We start from the raw sequence: 18725 nt of genomic DNA, 5'->3' as shown, positions 1-18725 counted from the left end.
GCTCTCTAAGAACGAATTAATTTATTTTCCATCGATTTTGTCAGTTACGGTTCTCACAACCATACGTCATAGCTGGAATTATACATTCGTTATATACTTTTTGTTTCATACAAACTGGCAAGCTACTTTTCATAATGTCTTTGTGTTTACCGAAGCCTTCCCGTCCAATGGCTATGTGTCTTTTTGTTTCGGTATCAATATCTTTGGTTAATTTTAATATTTGCACCAAGTACTTGTACTCTTCAACTTCTTCAAGAATTTATTCGCTTATACTGATGACGCTCTTTGGTGTTTGTGGAATAAACATTAATTTACTCCGGTTCATCTTTAGCCCTACTTTGAGACTTTCTCTATTCAGGTCATTTAACATTTCTTGCAGTGTCTCTGCTGTTTCTGAGATTAAGACAATGTCATCTGCAAATCTTAAATGGTTTAGATTTTCTCCATCTATGTTCACTCCTTTGTTTTCCCAGGCTAGCTTTCTGAAAATACATTCTAGGCATGCTGTAAATAATTTTGGTGAAACTGTATCTCCCTGGCGCACGCCCTGCTCAATCTTAATTTTTTCCTAGCCCATATGTAATGTAACTGTAGCAGTTCCCTCTTTATATATGTTTTCGAACAATTTTACGATCTTCTCATTCACTCCTTGTTCTCGCAATGAATTTATAATTGCTATGTGCTCCACTGAATCGAAAGCCTTTTCATAATCAACAAAACCTAAGCACAGTGGTTTATTATATTCTGTACTTTTCCCAGTTAGCTGCTTCATTGTGTGTAGATGATCAATAGTCGAATACCAGCTACGGAATCCTGCGTTTTTACGAGGTTGGTTTTCCCCCCGAATATGTAGTTATTCTTTTCATAAAGACTTAACTGAAGAGTTTGTAAATGACTGACAATAAGCTAATGGGTCGATAATTACTTTTTTTGGTAAATTAAAATAACTATTGCATTACACGTTTTTGTAATTTTCTTTTTTATACATTGACTAAATAAGTAGGCAACCCTGTTTTGTACATCTACTCCTGCATCCTACTTCTTTTCATATTTTTAAGAGAAATATTTAGTTCGTGTGTTGTTACCTCAGGTATTTCACTTGTGTCAACTGAAAAGTTAGGTGTTGATACTACTGTCTTTGATGCATACAGTTCTTTGTAAAATTCATCAACTCTCTTCACCATCTTTATCACTGTATTTAATGACTTCACCGTTTTTGTCTTTCAGTGAAGTAATTTGTTGCTTTCCTAGTGCCATTTTACTTCGGACCTGTTTCAAACTCTTTCCTTTTTTGATGGTTTTATTTTATCTGATCCAGGTTTCTCTTTCTTTTTTCTTCCTTTTGTCTCTTGTTGATAAGCTTATTTAATTCCGCTCGTTCTATTTCATCTTTCTTTGTTTTTACTTCCATTTCCTTTCTTCTTTTCATAAGCTCCAATGTCTTTTCTGAATACATCTTGGCTTTGGTTGTATTAGGTCTTTCTACTTCCTCCGCTGATTCTCTTTGCACTTTTGTTAGTCTATCATTCAGCTCATCAGTGTCACATTCAGCATTACTTAGAGCCTGAAAACTGTTTCTTATTTCCAACTGAAAGGCTGCTTTGTTTTCGCTGACTTTTATTAGGCATATCTTTTTATCTCTGAGCCTCTTCTTTCTTTCACTTCTGAAATCGAATCTGGCGCTGCAGCCCACCCTTCTATGGTCACTTCCTATATTTACTTTGTTGATAACTGTAACATTTGTGATCGTGTTATTATCATCTGCTGTAATGAAGTCGATTTCATTCTTTGTTTCCCCATTTGGGCTTCTCCATGTCCACTTTCTCCCCGTTCTTATGTAATATAATGTGTTCATTATTCTCTTGTTATACATTTCAGCAAATTTACCACCATTTCTGCCTTTCATTCCTTTCTCCCACTCCAAATTTTCCCATACGTGCTTCTCCATTTTTTGCTTCACCAACTTTTGCACAGAAGTCTCCCATGAGTGTAGTATATGTGGTCTTTTCTTCTTCCATAATCTGGGAGTTATTATCATAGAATGTTTCTATTTCTTCTTCTGATCTTTGAGAAGTTGGTGCATATACTTGCATTTCTTTCAGTGTATACTTTTTGCATAGTCTGCTTACAACCCATGCTGCTCTGTCAGATACGCTGCTGAATTTAACAACGTCGTCTGAAAGATTTCTATTAATTAGAAATACTACAGCACTAACTCTTTCATTTTGCCTTCCTCTGTAGTAAAATAGGTGGTTGCTGTCTTCGAGCTGAATGACATTTTCTTCTTTTCTGTGGGTCTCACACCGCCCTACAATATCCCAACTACTGCTTTCCAGTTCAGTCATTAAGTTATCAAGTTTGTAATCTTCTGCGAGGCTTCTTACCTTGTATGCATAGATCTTCTCATCTCATCAGCCGTTTGAGTGTCCACTGCAGGTCCGGACCGGCCTATCTCTACCGAAGTGGGGACGATACAGCCAATGTATCTCTACCGAGTGGCTTAGGATGTCTAGTAGAGATTGTATGTAGAGTGAGAAGTGCTTGTCAGTGTAATTGTTGTGTTGGGGTGGCTTTGGATGTGTCTGTGAACCAAGTGTAATCGGCCCGCACAAGCCGACTGGGTGCAAGCATACTTTAGTATGCGACACTGGTTCAACCACAGCACCCCTTATGTCCAACAATGCAGTACGTGGCCAGAAGAACGCTCCCAAAGTTTATTACCCTGGCGGGGAGCGAACCCTCGTTCTTCAGTGTACGTAAATGCACACTTTACCACTGTACCACAGAGGCTCCATTATATATATATATATATATATATATATATATATATATATATATATATATATATATATATATATATATATAGAGATAGAGAGAGAGAGAGAGAGAGAGAGAGATAGATAGATAGATATATAGATATAGATATATATAGATATATATATACATAGAGAGAGAGAGAGAGACAGACAGACAGACAGACAAATAGATAGATAGATAGATATAGATAGATAGATAGATAGACACACACACACACACACACACACACACATATATATATATATATATATATATATATATATATTATTCTGCTCCTGAAAAGACAACATTGGATGAGGCTGTGGACACGGAGGATGGAAATAGACATAAAAGGAATAGGTCCATACATCGAATACTCCTATTGAGGGTATAGGGGACATGTGGGAAAATACACCCATGTGAAGTATGTCCTTGACGAAATGGGCCCAAGTAGGAACACTGATTCAATGGGTAAAAATGGGTCCACAAGTGAAATAGGTTTATGGGAGATAATAGGGCCACGTGAGGATATGTCGTTTCCGTAGAGGAGACTGGTTCATGAGGGACACGTGTTCTATGAGGAAGATAAGTCCAAGTAAAAACAGGCAATTTTAGGGAGAACGGGTCAATTGGAAAAACAGGTCTTGGACTGGTTGTTGTTGTTTTATATCAAGCCTGATCCGTCTGATCGAGTAGACCCACCGACTGCAGGTAAGCAACTGCCCCTATTTGGTTGTCGTATAGATACCCCACTGTGTGGATCTTTTGTCTGTGTCTTAGTGTGACTTGTGCTGTTCAGTGCTCCAGTGTGTGTGCCATTTTGGTTACGTCTGTTCAGCATGCAAAGTACGTGTCATCTGTCATTCCACCCAACACAAATCTAAGCTGGCAGCTGATGAGAGCTGGGTGATGTCATACTCAATCCATAATTAGATGGACTAGATCATTTCTATTTCAGGACACCTCTGATGGGTGTATGTTAGAAGACGTGCTTGTAATATGTTGGCAGTGTTCTAATCGAGGTGTCGTATTGCCCTGCACGTGAAGTAAGCAGGTGTTACTTGATCGCAATGCTGGAATGTCTGGAGGTAATATTTTTGTAAATATTTTGATAATGTTTCTGTTGTGATTCTGTTATGTGTCTAGTGTATTAAGTGTCTCTTTCACACAGTGACAAGGTTGTTGTATAATAGTAAAGACTGCTGAATATCAAGGTAATTCTGAGGGGAAGGACTGTGGTTTCGGAGTTCAAGTGAGCTGTTTGAATGGTTTTGGTTCGGCCAGTGGTGATGCATTGGACGTTGTTCTCTGTGGTTTCAAAAGTGTTTTAATGAGTATTATATAGGTAGGGGACCGATGGCAGCGAGGCACAGATCATCACTGATCTAAAATATTTAAGTCTGTGGAGTAGGGAAAGTGGTTCTCTTTGTTCCTCAAAATCTGGTCCTGTAGTTGTCCTGAGAGCAGTGATTCTGGAGGTGCACCGTCCCATTATAATTTGTACTTGGTCCTTGAAGGTGCGTCCAGTGTCATATATCACTCCATGGGCTTTACAGGATGGTTTGTATGGCACTTGTAAATCGTTAAGTGTGATGTGAGGGGAGCACCGGTGTTCATATTTGCTGATAGTGAAGAGTGTGTTGGTGGATTGGACTGGGGCCATCGTCAGCCTGTTATCCTCGACCCAAGTCTGCAGTGTGTTCAGTTCCAAGTATAGTAGGGAACAACAAGAACGGAATGTTCGGAATGTTAACCAATGAACCTACTTGATCAGACAGTTTGAGTCCTTTTTTATCGTTCAGACTGTTTGCCGCAGCTTGTTTCCCTTTGTCCCTGTTCACACAGCAGCGCCACTGAAGACTTGAATAACCATCAGTGTTATTTGGACGTTGTCAGGCTGTAACAGAAATGTTTTACTATCGGCCTTAATGACCCTTCTACTCTAGATATGACCATAATATAATCTTTATTCTTGATGTTTTTGTTTGCTTTCTCCTGACAACACACACACACACACACACACACACACACACACACACACACTGTATAGCTCCAAACCTTAAAGTATTGAACGCAATTATAAAAGTATGTATGCAATTGTGTGTACTTGATGTTCTAAATCTTTCATAATCATTGTCATATTTAATCCTAATGATGCTATTACTGTGGCGGTACGTATGTTAGAAAGAATAAAGTAAACAATAGATCTGTTGATGTTGTTGTTGCTGCTATTGTGTGATCCCGGCCTCTTCGGTGGAGCAGAACCGTCCACCTCAGGTAAGCAATTGCTCCTCAAGGGCTATTCTGTGCCATGAACCAACGTTCCCTTGTGGTAGACAGCACCTCGCCACAGCGAGACGCGGGGATTAAAAGGGAGGATTTGTTCCCAGATGGAAGCTGTATTGCGTCTATCCTCCCAAGCAATAGGGACACCATATCAAGCTCCACATAACCCCATTAGGGGATATATGGTTAACTACCAGAGTTAAAAATGGTTTCCTGGATTACAGGAAACCAATAGGCCTCTTGTTTGGTGTAGAACCACTTGCAGTGGAAAGAAGAGAGCAATAAATACTGGCAAGAAGGACGGGAAACAATAGGAAGAGGAGAGGGTAAACAAAAGGAAAAGAAAAGTAGACGTAAGTCAGATAACAGCAGTACCTCAAGTGAGTGGACGATGGGCGTCCTAATATGAGATATTATATATATATATGTTACAGTCAATATCTAAATCCAGATAATTTGTAAAGTGACTGAACTTTTCAGGCAATATATGAATTGCCTGGTTCACCCAGTCAATTTAGAAATCAGCTAAAAATTGCACACAATTTACAAAGTGACCAAAATTCTGATAGATTTTCTTGGCATATTGACTAATATGGGGTAATATACTGACATAGACAAACAAACAGTATTCTTGAGTAAAATTGTATTTTCTAAAACCTACGTGACGATAGAATGTGATAATAAAACCTACGTGATAATATAATGTGATAATAAAACAATGAAAGAATAAAATGTGACAATAAAGTAAGACATTAAATCAGTTTTTATTCTTACAGGTCAAACTAGAGTTTGAATCCTGGTATGGGTAATCGGTCAGTTTGCCTATTGGCAGTTTGTGTGATGATGTCTGGGTAGTTTATCAGTGTGTGTGTGTGTGTGTGTGTGTGTGTGTGTGTGTGTGTGTGTGACAGGTACAGACGTCTGGGTAGCTAGCCAGTGCAGTTGTGTTGGCCTCGTCCCTGGCATTTACTCTTGTGTCCTTCCGTGAGGTGTAGTTCGTTTGCAGAACATATGGCGTGTTCAGAGGAAGCACTTTTTTACGAGAAAGTGATGTTGAAGAAAAAATCGGATTCAAAGTCATTACTACTGACTAAAATTGAGTACTAGAATCTGATAGAGGAACTCAGGGTAGCAGCATCTGCAAAAAATAAATCAAATCGGCAGTATTACATCCTTGGACTTTACGAAGTTCTTCAGTGTGGAGACGTTGAAAAGTTGATCAAAAAACGGAATGACATAACTCAAGAACCTGTTTATTTTGTGCACATTGAGGATATGTTTGACACAATAAAACGTGCTCACATTACTACGGGACATGGCGGCAGAGACAGAATAGTCAAAGCTTTGTCAAGATATGCAAACGTTACTAGAGATACTGTAGAACTGTTCAAATCTTTGTATGTTCAGTGTCAAAAGAAACGGAAAGATGTACGACCAAGGGTGTTACTGTTAAACCGATTTTGTCAAAGACTTTGGCTCACGAGCTCAGGTGGATCTTGTTGACATGCAGTCTTGTGCCTAAGGAAAGTATAAGTGGATAATGGTGTATCAAGATCACCTAACAAAGTATTGCATATTGCGTCCCTTAACTTCAAAAAGGGCCGCTGAGGTTGCATTCCAACTAATGGACATATTTTTAATGTTTGGAGCACCTCAAATTCATCAAAGCGGTAATGGTAGTGAATTAACAGCATTAGTCATTTCGGAACTCAAACTTCTTTGGCCAGACTTGTTAATGGTTCATGGTAAACCAAGGCATCCGCAGAGTCAGGGATCAGTTGAAGGCCTTAACTGTGATATAAAAGACATGCTAGTTTCATGGTTAGGTGATAATGATACAAGTGACTGGCCCATGGGACTCAAGTTTGTGCAGTTTCAAAAGAACACCAGTTACCATTCTGGGATCAAACAATCCCCATACAAAGCACTCTTCGGTGTTGAGGCCAGAGTAGGTCTACGCTCAACTGCACTTCCAGAGGAAGTTTTGAAGACAATGGTTACTGAAGATGATTTACTTGGAGCTTACACTTTCCCCTCGGACTCTGCTCATCCAGATGATTCACCTGAGTGCTCTGCTCATCCAGATGATCCACCTGAGTGCTCTGTTCATCCAGATGATTCACTTGAGTGCTCTGCTCATCCAGATGATCCACTTGAGTGCTCTGCTCATCCAGATGATTCACCCGAGTGCTCTACTCGTCCAGTTGATTCATCGAAGGGCTCTACTCATCCAGATGATTCACCTGAGGGTTCTACTCACCGTGAGGACTTCGCTCATCCAGGTAGTGACACTCACACACACAAAAAAATAAATAAATAAAAAAAGGTAACTGATAACTGATCTCATTAAGCTCTAACCACATGTCAAATCTATCACCATTAAGTAAATACTTTCTCTTTTATAAAGCTAAAAATCCATTGCTCTTATTCTTTTTTTGTTCATTCTGATGGTTTATCCGAGGGTTCTGCCTATCCAGACAATTCACCCTGTGACCAGAATCCTACAGGAAGAGTTCATGTGCTCCAAGAAAACATAGCACTTCAACGGTCAAGAGCAGCTGCTGGTTAGTTAGCCCAAGCTGAACGCATGGTGAAACGTAGTCGTTTAGATCATGCCCCTGGTAATCCTGGAGATAATGTGATAATTCCCATTCCGTTGGTTGATCAAGGTAAAGGTGATCCCCGAAATGTTATAGGTGTTATCTTAGATCGTAATGAAAATGACATGTATCGAATAGCCGTGAGAGAAGGAATACTTGAGGGACGCTACAGTAGAAGTCAGTTTAATATTTGTACCCAGCAACTGTATAGCCTTGGTGATGAGTGCAGACAAGGAAATAGGACTTCGTCAGGCAGTACAGCAGTCATCTAGGTTTGGTGGTCAAGGTTATGCTAAGTGCAATTGTACTGTGAGTAAGAAACAATGTCAAACAAATCGCTGTAAATGTTATAAAGAAGGTCACAAGTGCAATAGTCGGTGCCACTCTAGTTTGACCTGTAAGAATAAAAACTGATTTAATGTCTTACTTTATTGTCACATTTTATTCTTTCATTGTTTTATTATCACATTATATTATCACGTAGGTTTTATTATCACATTCTATCTTCACGTAGGTTTTAGAAAATACAATTTTACTCAAGAATACTGTTTGTTTGTCTATGTCAGTATATTACCCCATATTAGTCAATATGCCAAGAAAATCTATCAGAATTTTAGTCACTTTGTAAATTGTCTGCAATTTTTAGCTGATTTCTCAATTGACTGGGTGAACCAGGCAATTCATATATTGCCTGAAAAGTTCAGTCACTTTACAAATTGTCTGGATTTAGATATTGACTGTAACATATATATATATATATATATATATATATATATATATATATATATATATATATATATATATATATATATATATATATATATTGCTTGAACGTCCAGCACTTCTAAAATCATTCACCCTATAAAAAAAAAAAAAAGTACCTTCTCTACCATAACCTTCTCACCGATTGCCTGTATGGGCTCCGCCAGGTACGCTCTACTGTTGATCTCCCCTTTCTTTCAGACTCCTCGTCACCCACCTACTGGGACTTTCGCAAAAACTTTATATTGCTCATGACATTCCAAAGGGAACTGATCGAGTTTGGCTGTTGCTTATTCTATCCTCTATCTGTACCTTGTTCTTCAGTTTCCTTTCTGATCGTTCTATTGCTGCTGCTGTAGTTGGCCTCCAATCTTTCCCCAGAGCCATCAATAGTGGTGTTCCTCAGGATTTTGTCCAATCACCAACTTTCTTCCTTCTTTTCATCAATGACCTTTTCAGCTGTACAATACTTCTAACTCTGTGCATTCACATGCTGATCGCTCCACCCATCACCTTTTCATTTGCATCCCACAGCGTCAGTCACAGTAGTTTCTTCAAGTTACTTCAATAAACGAGAGAAGAGGCTAAGGCACACCTAATTCTAATTTGGGTCATTTATCTGGCTGGGGCAAAAGTATTTCTAATGCATCCAGAACTCAGATTACACATCTTTTGACCCGTTATAATCTTACACATTAGTGGGCTATCCGTTAATAATTTCCAATATTTAGTTCATTCCGGCATTATCTCTTAATAATCTAGGGGCTCCATTCTCGACCTAGGAGGATTAAATATTTATCCACCCCAGCATGATAATTCTATTTTAAACTGAATATAATAATCGGAGATAACAAAAAGAGAGGTTAGGATTATAAAACACGTCATCAAAGTGAAGGGATAGGTATCGTTGTGAGTCACATAAAACTACCAGGGTAATATGTGGAATATATTTACTTGTGGCGTGTAGGCCCTTTGCTCAGATTATCCAGAATCACGCGATTATTACAATGCAAAAATTATTGTGGAGGAAGTATAAGAATTGTATATAATAACCGATGTGGGGATTATAGCAGACAGTCGTTCCCTGAGGACCAGAACTCATTGTACTCATGCAAAACGATGTCGCACACTTTTTTATGGGAGGACTTCGCCATTTGTACTTACTTGTCAAAATAGATTCACTCAAGGAGTGTCTCCGTCAAGACTGGCGTAACAGTATTTCTGTGTGTGTGTGTGTGTGTGTGTGTGTGTGTGTGTGTGTGTTTTATAATAATTGGTTTTTCTTTTGAAGAACCTGACGAAACTGCTTTCATGATATTGAAATTCGAAACCGTTCCCTGCCCCAGAAAGATATCGATCTTGCTTCCGTTCGGGTTTCCAAACAGACAGACAGACACACACACACACACACACACATACAGAATTTAGTCATGAGAGAGAAAACACTAAATGCAGATTGCTGAGCAAAAATGACAAATGTTTATGAAAGCTGGAATCTGTTTCGAAAGACCAGCGAAAGCTCGAGTGAAAATAAGAAAAGTAAAGAGGCAAATATTAGGTACCTCAGTGTCGAAGCCCGCAAATCCAGTGGAAGAATCCTGAGTGTTATTATGCTCTAACTTAAGCAGTATAAGGCACTGTGTCCGGCCAGACTGTGAGAATGGATGGATAGAATGCAGCGATACAGTTACACAACCGACGTCCGTACTGCACCACGACAAGACTCACAGTGTCAACAACGCCATGCCTTCACACACACACACACACACACACACACACACACACACACACACACACAGAAATTAGTCAAGAGAGTGAAAACACTAAATGAAAAATGTTTTGCAAGAATGACAACTAATTTTTATGAAAGCAGGAATCTGTTTCAAAAACTCAGTGAACGCTCAAGAGAAAATAAGAAAATTAAACAGGCAAATATTAGATACCTCAGTGTCCAAGCTCGTAAATCCAGTGGAAATATTCTGGGTGTTATTATGCCCTAACTTAAGCAGTAGAAGGCACTGTGTCCGGGCAGATTGTGAGAATAGGTGGATAGAATGCAGCGATACAGTTACACGCTCCACGTCTGTACTGCACCAGCACAAGACTCACAATGCCAACAACGTCATGTCAGCACACACACACACACACACACACACACACACACACACACACACACACACACACACACACACACACACACACACACACACACACACACACACACACACACACACACACACACACATCCTAACTACTGTTATCAATTGAACATTTGATTACCCATCACGTTTCCCTCTTTCTTTCTTTTCTTTTTCTTTCTTTTTTTCAAAAAGGACAGCAGTCTCAAGTAAGTTATGAGGGTCAGTTTACTGGCCTTTTAGTAAACTGACCAACCCTTTAGCTTCATTTATCAGAAAGACTTGTTTTGGTCGTTTTGCAAACAGTCTGTTCATTTGCAAATGGACTCTGATTATGGGAGTTTTGCAAATTTGTCATTTTACAAAAAACACAAGTTTTGCACAAAATCTACATTATATCTATATCTATCAATTTATCTATCTATCTATCTATCTATCTATCTATATATATATATATATATATATATATATATATATATATATATATATATATATATACACGGGTTTTATCCGCCCTTGTCTGGAGTACAACTCTCATGTGTGGGAAGGTTCCCCACATACAGCTCTTCTCAATTCGGTAGCACCCGTCTAGCAGTAAATTCTCATCCCTTTTCTGTCCAGCTCTCTAATGCAAGAGTTAACCGTTACTCCCAGTCCTTCATTTATGCAACAGGTCAACTCTGGAGCTGACTCCTTCTGCCTTTATTTCCTGCTTCCTACGATCACCAGTCTTTCAAACGCAGTATGTCCAGGCATATCGAAATGATCGTATCATCAATTTGGCTCTCTCTCGTATTTTGTTTTTCTCTTGGAAGGAACAGTTATTTGCAGGCTCGTGGCCTTTGGTTCCTTCTTCCTCACATAATATATATATATATATATATATATATATATATATATATATATATATATATATATATATATATATATATATATATATATATAATGTCAGCACTGGCTGACTTAATAGGATAGCTTTAAGTTTACTGAAAGAAGATTCACAATTATCGGTCCAGACAAATTTAACTCCCTTTTTGAGTAGGTCTGTAAGTGGTGATACAAGAATTGAAAAGTTAAGAACAAATCTCCTGTAATAACCTACCATTCCCAAAAATATTTGTAGCTCTTTCCTACTTTTAGGTTTGGGAAGATCACTTATAACCTGAACCTTAGCTCCTGGTGGTGCAACGTGTCCATCACCAATTATGTACCCAAGGTACTGAACTTTAGCTTGACCAAACTCACACTTTGATAAATTAACTGCAAGATTAGCCTGAACCAAACGCTCAAGAAATTTACTGACATGGCATAGGTGAACTTTCCAGTTGTCACTGAAGATTAATACATCATCAATATAAACAACACACCCTGCCAAACCCTCTGTTACAACATTCATGAGCTTCTGAAAAGTGGCTTGTGCATTCTTCATACCATATGGCATTACAGAACATGCAAAAGTCTTTCCCAGTGTTACAAAACATGAGATCTCCCTAGCACGTTCAGTCATAGGTACTTGCCAGTATCCCTTTAACAAATCAAACTAACTTATGTACCTAGCCTTTCCGATCTTGTCTATGCAATCTTCCACGCGAGGGAGAGGGTAAGTGTCTGTTATGGTTATCTGATTAACACGTCTGTAGTCGATGCAAAGCCGCTGTGACCCACCTGGCCTAGGGACTAGAGTGACAGGAGAACTCCACTCGCTCTGACAGGGCTCAATCATCTTGTTGTCCAACAGGTACCCAAGCTCCTTCTGGATGAGAGGAACTTTCACTGGGTTCACAAGGTAAGGAGGCAGTTGGAGGCTTTGCGTCTCCAACATCAACATCATGCATCAACACAGTGGTTCTTCCTGGAGTGGCACGGAACACTTGCGGGTACTCCTGCAGTAATGCCAAAAACTCCTGCCTTTCCTCGGGAGCTAGATGAGAAAGCTTAGTCTGGAGATCATTCATGATATCAGGATTGTTCCCCAAACTATCACTCAGGCTCATACTGCATGGGAGAGCTTCACTTGCAGACTTGGGTGGAACAGCTACGGTGCAGACTTGGTTATTTTCGTCCCGGCTGTGATATAACTTTAGCATGTTGATGTGACAAAGTTGCTTGTTCTTTCTACAATCTGGTGTGGCGATAACATAGTTAACATCACTGAGTTTCTTCTCCACGAAATAAGGACTACTAAACTTGGCTTGAAGAGGTTGCACATGCACCGGTAGCAGAATCAAAACCTGATCTCCTGGCTGAAAGTGGCGTAACCTGGACTTCTTATCTTACCAAGTCTTCATCTTCTTTTGAGCAGTTCCTAAATTCTTTCTCGCCAGCTGTAAAGCAGTGGACAGCTGTTCTTTGAACTCATCACATACTCCAGCAGGTTGACGTCATCTTCCTTCGACAGCCAGCATTCCTTGAGTAGCTTAAGGAGTCCTCTTACTTCATGGTCAAACAGTAGTTCAAAGGGTGAGAAGCCCAGTGATTCATTTGGAGATTCTCTTGCGGCAAATACAACGAATGGAAGACCTTTATCCCAATCTTTCTGATGTTCCAAACAGTATATCCTGACCATCGATTTGAGTGTTTGATGATATCTCTCCAACGCTCTTTGGGTCTGGGGATGGTAAGCTGAAGACGTGATCTGGGTGATGCCCAACTCTTTCAGAGAATGCTTGAAAACATTTGACATGAAATTACTTCCCCGGTCTGACTGTACCTCCTTGGGCAGACCAAACTTGGTGAAGAACCCAAGCATTTCCTTAACCACGTTCTTTGCTAAGATATTTCTGTGTGGAATGGCTTCAGGATAACGAGTAGCCATATCAATCAGGGTCAACACATAAGAAAATCCTGAAGAAGTCTTAGGAAGAGGGCCCACAATATCCACCAACACACGGGTGAATGGTGCCTCAAAAGGAGGAATGGGAACTAGAGGTGCAACCTTTTCAGTCTGATTACACTTCCCCACAACTTGACAGGTGTGACAAGACTTACAATACCAGGAAACATCTCTGAAGATACCTGGCCAGTAGAAGTGTTTCAAAATGCGTGCCACAGTCTTTCTCACTCCAAGGTGTCCTGCCAAGCTGGAATCATGAGCCACTCTAATGATATCCTGCCTACAAACACGAGGGATGACGATTTGATGTACAACCTCCCATTCACAGTCGGCTGAAGCTGCTGGGGGTCTCAACTTCCTCATAAGTACTCATGACTTTATATAATAACAAGTTGAAGCACCAGCTGACTCTTCCTCAATGCATGCAGAGTTAGCTAGACCTTTCAACTCAGGGTTAGGAACCTGCAACTCAACCAACTCTTGACGAGACAAATTATCAACACTACGGGGTACTGCCTCATCTGGTGAGTGGTCCAAATTAGCAAGAAAAGTGTCAGCTAGGATAACATCATCATCATCATCATTATCCTCTAAGTCACCAGTAACTTTAGACATAGCCCTAGTGACAGCACATGCAGAGAACAAATCAGGGACATCACAATCCTGGGTCGCAGTCACTGGTTCACTAGACAACTGAGGAGCTGGACACACTTGACTTCCACCAATATCATTTCCAAGTAAGAAAGTTACACCTGACATTGGGAGTGTCTCAACCAACCCAACCATAACGGAACCATTAACAAAACCAGACTCTAAATTCACTCTGCACAGAGGGACAGAGAAGTAATTATTCCCTACACCTTGTAAGATTACAGTTTCATCAGAGGAATTAACATTAGAGCCTAGAACACTGGTCAGCATAAGGGATTGGCAAGCACCTGTATCACGATATATTTTAACTGATTTCCTGTCATTACTGTCCAGAGGACTGACAAAACCATCAGACAGGAAATTAGCACATGAACTCTTGAGAGTGTCACCCACGTTACTACTCAAAAGAGGAGGTTCATCATGAGAATTTAATTTACCCCTCAAAGCAAGTTCAGTTAACTCGGTTAAAGAATTCTGGGAACTCTCAAGGATGGACACTAGACCAATTGACTGAATATTTACAGACTCCTTTTTGTTCACATCATGCTGTCTCCTGAAGCATTTCTCCGTAGTATGACCAAGCTTACTACAATAAGTACATTTACTTTTCTGAAATCTAGAGGTGGAGCTGGTATGTACTTCCTGAGAAACATCATCTTTATTCTCTTTCCTGTTACCTGTACTCTGAGTAGAGGCGACGTGCTTACTCTCAGCTTTCCATTTTTCTTTAGAATATCTCTTGTGAGAACATATTCATCAGCTAAAACTACAGCATCAGACAAATTATCTATTCTTTTCTCATCAAGATATAGGCTTACATCTTTATTAATACTCCTTTTGAATTCCTCCAGCAAAATCATCTGCTTAAATTTATCAAAATCAGAATTTACATTCTTAGAATTTAACCACTGCTCTAACAGATCTTCTTTGATTTTTGCATACTTAACATGGTATTGCTTATCTTGCTTATAAAATTTCCTAAATTTTACCCTATAGGCTTCAGGAACAAGCTCATAGGCCTTAAGAATCAAGCTCTTAACTACATCATAATTATCAGATTGATCCTGAGGCAAAGATGCATAAGTTACTTGAGCTTTACCGGTGAGAACACTCTGAAGGAGTACTGGCCAATACTTTTTGGGCCAATTAAAACCTGTAGCTACCCTCTCAAACAACTGAAAATACTTTGTTAAATCAGATTCATTAAAAGGAGGGACAAGTTTAACATTTTTAGCCACATCAAAATCATCAGAGCTAGATGATCCAGTTCCACCTTGTTTCATGCGATACTCATGGTTTGCCTGAATCCTAGCAAGTTTAGTTTGTGCCTCCTGAATACGAGCCTGAGACTCAGCCTCCTTAGCACGTGCCTGAAACTCAGCCTCCTTAGCACAATCCTCCTGAAGGACTAGCTGAAACTTAGCTATTTCAATCTGCGTTTGCTCATCTGGAGGAATTACATTAAACAAGCTTTTATTAATCATGCCAACATTTGATCTTTAGAATGATGAGAGTGAACAGCAATTCCCAACTGTTGAGCAACAAGCTTAAGTTCATTCTTTGTTCTGTTTTCTACATCACACACTGTTTGCATATTTGACAAAAAATCTTTGGCTTCATCAAGAGTAGTAATAGTAGACAGCATGAATAAATCACAGTCACAAAATATCAAGCAATATCCTTATGATAATATCCTGAATATCCTGATAAGAGGACAGTAGTGATTTTACTATTCTCACTTGAAGTGTTCATTATCTGTCTCTGTTCCGTAACATTAATTTGGCGACCTCTCATCAGGATATTCAGGATATTATCATAAGGATATTGCTTGATATATTGTGACTGTGATTTATTCATGATGTCTACTATTACTACTCTTGATGAAGCCAAAGATTTTTTGTCAAACGTGTAAACAGTGTGTGATGTAGAAAACAAAACAAAGAATGAACTCAAGGTTGTTGCTCAACAATTGGGAATTGCTGTTCACTCTCATCATTCTAAAGATCAAATTGTTGGCATGGTTAATAAAAGCTTGTTTAATGTAACTCCTCCAGATGAGCAAAAGCAGATTGAAATAGCTAAGTTTCAGCTAGCCCTGCAGGAGGCTCGTGCTAAGGAGGCTGAGTTTCAGGCACGTGCTAAGGAGGCTGAGTCTCAGGCTCGTATTCAGGAGGCACAAATTGAACTTGCTAGGATTCAGGCAGACCATGAGTATCGCATGAAACAAGATGGAACTGGATCATCTAGCTCTGATGATTTTGATGTGGCTAAAAATGTTAAACTTGTCCCTTTCTATTAATGAATCTGATTTAACAAAGTATTTTCAGTTGTTTGAGAGGGTAGCTACAGGTTTTAATAAGCCCAAAAAGTATTGGCCAGTACTCTTTCAGCGTGTTCTCACAGGTAAAGCTCAAGTAACTTATGCATCTGTGCCTCAGGATTAATCTGATAATTATGATGTAGTTTGAATGTAATGGAGATGAGGTGTCTGAGGAGTATGTGTGGAGTGACGCGTATGGATCGAGTGCGAAATGATGAAGTGTGAAGGAGAACTGCAGTTGTTCGGGAGATGGCTGGTAGAGTTGAGCAGAGGGTGTTGCGTTGGTTTGGGCATATGGAGAGAATGGATAATGAGCGTTTGGTGAAAAAGATAACTAGATCTGATGTGAGAGGTGTAAGGCTGAGAGGAAGACCACGAATAGGATGGATGGACAGTGTGAAGAGAGCACTGGATGCGAGAGGGATGTCTGTTGAGCAAGGAAGAGAGGCTGTGCATGAGAAATAAATGGAGAGAAATTGTGAATGAATAAGTGATGATGCAGCCCTGAGGGGATATTCTCCCACATTTGGTCTGATCAGCTAGTCAGGTCAGGTGCGGATAAGGGGATGGGTCTGTTATGATGTGGCAGGGGTAAACCAGCTCTGCTGTCGGGCCTTGCTGCGGATGTCACTGATTGTATTGCACAGTTGACCCTTGTGTGGTGCGGTGCGGTGAGGATCTGTCCGTTCTCCCCTTGGGGCTAAGATGCAAATGAATGTGTTTGAATGGATGAGTAAATGGGGAGTGTGTTGTCCTGTCTCGGCTACCTCCCTTTCCTTGGGGAAAGCAGCCTAGGTATATAGATAGATAGATAGATAGATAGATACTTAAGAGCTTAATTCTTAAGGCCTATGAGCTTGTTCCTGAAGCCTATAGAGTAAAATTTAGGAAATTTTATAAGCAAGATAAGCAATCCCATGTTGAGTATGCAAAAATCAAAGAAGATCTGTTAGAGCAGTGGTTAAATTCTAAGAATGTAAATTCTGATTTTGATAAATTTAAGCAGATGATTTTGCTGGAGGACTTCAAAAGGTGTATTAATAAAGATGTGAGCTTATATCTTGATGAGAAAAGAATAGATAATTTGTCTAATGCTCCAGTTTCAGCTGATGAATATGTTCTCACTCACAAGAGATATTCTAAAGAAAAAAGGAAAGCTGAGAGTAAGTACGTTGCCTCTACTCAGAGTACAGGTAACAGGAAAGAGAATAAAGATGATGTTTCTCAGGAAGTAAATACCAGCTCCACCTCAAGATTTCAGAAAAGTAAATGTACTTATTGTAGTAAGCTTGGTCATACTACGGAGAAATGCTTCAGGAGACAGCCTGATGTGAACAAAAAGGAGTCTTTAAATATTCAGTCAATTGGTCTAGTGTCCACCCTTGAGAGTTCCCAGAATTCTTTAACCCCTTAACCGCAGGGCGTCACTTTCGTGACGCTTGGAAGCAAGGGATCATACCGCGGGGCGTCGCTTTTGTGATTCTATGTTATTTTGAATTCACACGGACTTCCAAGTGGGGGCTTGTATCATCTATCAGTACTGCCAATGTCCAACACTAGTCAGCACTCCTAATCTCATCTGTACTCCCATCCATTGTTGACAATTTAGCCATTTCTCCCTGTTCTTGACTCCCCTCCCTACCCCCCCTCCATTACCCTATCCTCTCGCCTGCCCGGCCTTGCTACGCTAAGTAAATCTTCCCTGGAATTTTTCACTGATTTCATCCATTGAAATAAGCCCTATGTCCTATTCTTATACCAAATAATATATACAGGAAAGAAATAAGGTAAGTGAGAGTGCCATACACCTGGAATTGGCTAATTATCACCTGACAACACCTCACGTGCACTCGTTCGCTAATTTTCGCTGTTTTTTTCCCCTTGAAATATGCCGTATAATCTATTTTCGTAATAAATATACATGTAAGGAGGGAAGGGAGAAGCCTAAGTGATATTTACATTCACCTGGAACTACCTAATTTATAATGTATTGTCTAGATTTCCTGCCAATCATTTTAGTGCTAGACATAGCTGTTTCAAGAGCTAACATTGGTAGCTCTGAATATCCCCTAAGTAGGCCTCTAATCTATTTTTGTAATAAATATACATGTAAGAAGGGAAGGGAGAAGCCTAAGCGATATTTACATTCACCTGGAACTACCTAATTTATAATGTATTGTCTAGATTTCCTGCCAATCATTTCAGTGCTAGACATAGCTGTTTCAAGAGCTAACATTGGTAGTTCTGAATATCCCCTAACTAGGCCTCCACCCTGGCCCTCCGTTATCAGTTTACTCTCATCTTCCGAAGTGAAGGTACGTATGTTTCTTCTTGCTGAC

Source organism: Coenobita brevimanus, chromosome 94 (assembly GCF_032717465.1).
Source record: "Coenobita brevimanus isolate Jiangsu-jjx chromosome 94, ASM3271746v2, whole genome shotgun sequence".
Lineage (NCBI taxonomy): Eukaryota > Metazoa > Arthropoda > Malacostraca > Decapoda > Coenobitidae > Coenobita > Coenobita brevimanus.
Note: the sequence above shows the minus strand (reverse complement) of the source record.